At 49.0% G+C, this 4,760-nt stretch overlaps 1 non-coding gene across 1 annotated transcript; it reads left to right on the forward strand.

The window, feature by feature from the left end:
* The first annotated feature begins 3,906 nt into the window (after positions 1–3,906).
* TRNAG-CCC (transfer RNA glycine (anticodon CCC)) lies at positions 3,907–3,979 on the forward strand. The gene has a single exon. It is a non-coding gene; the product is annotated as a tRNA-Gly (tRNA).
* Positions 3,980–4,760: the final 781 nt, after the last annotated feature.

Here is a 4,760-nt window from a genome sequence, read left to right on the forward strand (position 1 = left end):
GTGTTTATAGAAAGCCGTAGAAGATGGGCACACTGAAGAAAGCGTTAGAATGTTCTCTCTTGAGAGTGGTAGAAGCCCAGTACAAACAAGCTTAATTAAGATGCGGCTTCATTGTAAAGATCCTGGAGCAGGGCTTCCCTGGTGGCGCAGTGGTTGAGAATCTGCCTGCCAATGCAGGGGACATGGGTTCGAGCCCTGGTCTGGGAAGATCCCACATGCCGCGGAGCAACTAGGCCCATGAGCCACAATTGCTGAGCCTGCGCATCTGGAGCCTGTGCTCCTCAACAAGAGAGGCCGCGATAATGAGAGGCCCGCGCACCGCGATGAAGAGTGGCCCCCACTTGCCGCAGCTAGAGAAAGCCCTCACACAGAAACGAAGACCCAACACAGCCATAAATAAATAAATTAATAAATTAAAAAAAAAAAAAAAAGATCCTGGAGCATCCAAACACATGTCTGGGCTCTCAATGCCTAGAATTGGGCCTCGACGCCATGAAGACCCCTCTCTCTCCGCCTCCCCTCTCTCCGCGCCTCCCCTCTCTCCCCACCTCCCCTCTCTCCCCGCCTCCCCTCTCTCCTTACCACTACTTGGCTTTATTACTCCAGTGAAGATGGGTTTTCTCTGAGTGACTGAAAACATAGCCTGGGGGGCTCTAGTTTCCCAAACATCCCTCCAACCTCCCTGAGTTAGGATGACTTCACCACTAGCTCTTAGAACAGGGCCTCCGATTGGCCCAGATTCTGTCATGTGCCCATCCCTGAACCAATCACTGTGGCCCAAGGGATGGGTACATGCCTAAGCCCTGGCCAAGAGCGTGGAGTTCTGGGATTGGCAGCCCCTCAGAACCACAGGGAAGCGGGACTGGGAGAAATAGTTCCCCAAAGAAAGTGGGGGCCCCTGTTAGGTTAATGATCATAAACAGCCCAGATTCTCAACATTTGTGCCAAAGACTCTCTTGGAAACAGGGTCCTAACCCCAAGGAATGATCCCCATGAGTTCAGCTTCAAGCATTAGCGACTGGAGCAAAGAGGGCCTTGCAGAGCCCCCGGGACCACCCACAGAGGGGGCCCTCTACCCTCCCTGCCCACACCACCAGAGCTAAACCCAAGCATTAGCTGGGAGCATGTGTGTTACTTTTCCATTTAAACTTAATTCAACTTGAAAGGACTCTTCATCGTATCTTGTGCAAGTGAGCAAGGGAGAGTGTTGGTTCAGTGGTGCAATAAATAACCTCTCGTTATGAGAAACATGATGCCTCAGTCCCTAAGCCATTTGGTAACCATAATCTGATATTACAGAAGCTTTTCTTGTGAGACCAGAGATATCTGAGCCACTTCCCTTTTCAAACAACTTCAGCTAATGGCTTTCCATGCTATTAGTGGAATGAGTCCAAGCCCTCTTTGATTTGTGGTCACTTGATTGGATCCTGAAAGGGGAGGCTCAGATTTGCAAGCAGGAATAATTGCCTGGGAACACTGCAGAGTTATACAATTCCTGTGGAGTTGGAGGAACCACTCATTTGGAGAAACTTGACTCCTCTACAGAGATGAAAATATTTGTCAAGGTTTCTCACTCCCATGCTGGCCCCTTCCTCACTCTGACCGCTCACTTCAGCCCTCTCTGCCTCCCCAATGTTCCTGATGCTGAGAATGTTTTCTTAGAAAGGAGGGGGCTCTTCTTGGATCCTACTACACAATGCCAGAAGCCATTTAGAAAGTGACGCAGCCGTACAGCCTGGCTGGCAAGTCCAACCACCATATCCTTAGGCAAATGTCAGTCCTGGGAGTACACCTAGAACTCTGCCTCTGAATTTCAAACTCCAGTCACTGTAGGGCAGGTAGAGTGGGAGCACAGCAGTGTGTGTGGCCATGAAACAGAGCTTCTCTTTCTAGTAGAAAGAGAGACACCATTTTGTAAAGTTGCCTGACCACCTGCATGCTTCTGGGCTAACCCGCAGGCCCATTTTAAGAGTCCTTGGTCCCATTTGATCTAAAAGAAAATGATAGTAGATCTTGACACTGTACTAAGTACACTTCACAGGGTGGGAGGGAGAACACCAGTGGGACAGCATTTGTTTTGACATTAGAAACCTGGCTTCATTTTCTGAACCATAACAACCAGAGGTTATCTCAGGCTTGGAAGGGACTTTTTTTTCATAAGCTTTTGATTTTGGAATAAATTTAGATTTACAGAAAAGTTGCAAATGTAGTGCCAACATTTCCCATATACCCTTCGCCCAGTGTCCACTAATGATAACATCTTTCCTGACAGCGCTGCCTTTGTCCAAGTTAAGAAATTAACATTGGTACCCTGACGTCAGCTATACTCCAGACAGTCAGATTTCACCCATTTCTCCATTAACGTTCCAGAATCCCACATGGCATGTAGTCATCATGTCTCCTTCGTCTCTTCCAATCTGTGACCGTTTTTCTGTTTTCCTTGTTTATCATGACCTTGACCATTGTGAAAATTACTGGTCAGGTATGTCATACACTGTCCCTCGATTCAGGTTGTCTGATGTTGTCTCATAATAGACTAAAATTATGGGTTTTGAGGAAGAAGACCCAGAGGTGAAATACCTGGGAGGAATTTTTTTTAAACAGGTAGCTCAGAAGTTACAAACGAACCCGCCTTCAAATCAAATCATGTTTTGTTCGTTCTATCTGTACCTTTGAGAAATTTTGTGCCAATTTTGTGCTGAAGTTTTTCAATTTAGATTTTCAGCTTCTCTTAAAAAGGTAGAAAGAGCTGGTGACTGCAGGCTTCCATGACGGTTAGAGGTGGGTGCCAGGAAGCTATGGCCCGCTGTGGGATGCATCCTCTTCAGGCTCCATCAGTACTGTGGCCTCCCCAGCTCTGAGCCTCAGCATCAGCTGCCATTAGTCATCATGTCCACGGTGTTGATTTTCTTACAGTAAAGAGGTGGCGTCTATGTTTCTATCACAGCAGAAGTGAACCCAGATGGCCCCACGCTTCAAGAGAAAGAAAGCAAGAGCAAGAAACGTGGTGAGTCGAATCTCAAAGAAACTGCATGTTTCCTAATGACAGGAAAGGGTGTGAATGCACACCCTGAAAACTGCCTGTGATCCTCTGTGACTATCGTTCACATGACACAGCCCTCACCACTCATTTGGCAGCAAAAAGAGGGGGTGTGGGTCAAGAGGGAAGCCAATCAACAGGGAAGTAGATGTATGAAGGGAAAGGATGCTGCCCTGGGTTCCCTTCCCCAAGGTCAAATTCATGTCACTGCCCAGGGATGGCCCTGTCACCTACTGGACACGGCCATCCAGTAGGGTCTACGCAGCTGGGCCTACCCTGGGCAGGAATTTCCAGCACTGCCAATTCCACCTCAGAAGAGGTCCTGCTAGCAGAGAGAGGATCTTCCACATCTTTTGTACCCTCCCTAACCTACGGGCCTGCTGGAGGCACAGTGAGGGTCTGTCTGATTATCCTCTACACCCCACCCTGCTGTCTGTGAGTCAGACATCCTCTGGCACATGAGCTAGAATTCTGAGCCCCAGCCTTCCCCACTCCCTGACAGGTCCCCCAATCCCTCCTGCTTCTCCTCCTCCCCTTTCCTGTCCCACCCCATCACCCCAGCCTTGAAGGCTTTAGGATCTGAAGAGTGTGACCACACCAGGTGTTGAGGTGGTGACCAAACCAAGTCTCCAAGCGCCCCACTAATGTGCTGAGTCCTACCTGCTGCATCACCAAAGCAAACCTGGGGGGAGCAGGACCTTGAGTGGAAGGAGTGAGCACTGAACCAGGAGTCAGAGGATCTGGATCCAGTCTTGATTCCAGTGCTGTGCAGTGTTGGGCAAATCACCTAACCCCTCTGAGCCTGAGCTATCTCAGCTATCAAGTCCAGTGACATTTCTGTGATGTATAAATATGATCGAGGGACTTCCCTGGTAGTCCAGTGGTTAAGACTCTGCGCTCCCAATGCAGGGGGCCCGGGTTCAATCCCTGGCCAGGGAACTAGATCCTGCATGCCACAGCTAAGAGCCCTCATGCCACAGCTAAAGATTCCGCATGCCACAACTAAAAGAGATCTTGCATGCTGCAACTAAATATCCCACATGCTACAACTAAGACCCGGCGCAGCCAAATACATAAATAAACAAACAAACAAATAAATAAATAAAGATGATCGAGCCACAGAGTCAGTTTCATGACTTGTTTCCTTCGCTCTCAAGCCCGAGTTATACCCTTCTCTACATGTCCAGAGCAGCCCAACTTTCTCCACCAGTGCCCCAACCTCACATTCCCTGCACCCCTACTCCTAATAGAACTGCCCTGAGGACAACATACTCAGATTGGAACATGGGGCCCAGCTCACACATGAGGACTTGCCTGAGGCAGGGGTAGGTCTGAGGGCTCTTTTGTGGCCCAGGACAGACCCTAAATCCCAGAGTTGACAGTGGGAGTGGTGTCTCCTTAAGCTGACTCAAAGATACTTCTCTCAGATGAACAGAGAAGGCTGAGCCATAGGCTTTAAAAATGTTCCAGAAAAATAAACCTTCATTGTTATCGCTGGAGCTGAGGCCCAATAGTTAGTGGCCAGATCAGGAGGCCTCCCAGGACTCTCCGTGGACATGGGCTGCCTCTGAAGTGCTAGGAACTTACCAAACCAGGAGATGGCCAAGCTCACAATAGGCAAAAGAGCAAACAAATCATATGAGCAAAGTGACAAAACCAAGAGAGGGAGACAAAGCCCACTCTGGGACTGGCCAGTGGGATCCTGGTAAGAAAAGATTCC

The sequence above is a fragment of the Eubalaena glacialis genome, chromosome 14 (assembly GCF_028564815.1).
Source record: "Eubalaena glacialis isolate mEubGla1 chromosome 14, mEubGla1.1.hap2.+ XY, whole genome shotgun sequence".
Classification (NCBI taxonomy): domain Eukaryota; kingdom Metazoa; phylum Chordata; class Mammalia; order Artiodactyla; family Balaenidae; genus Eubalaena; species Eubalaena glacialis.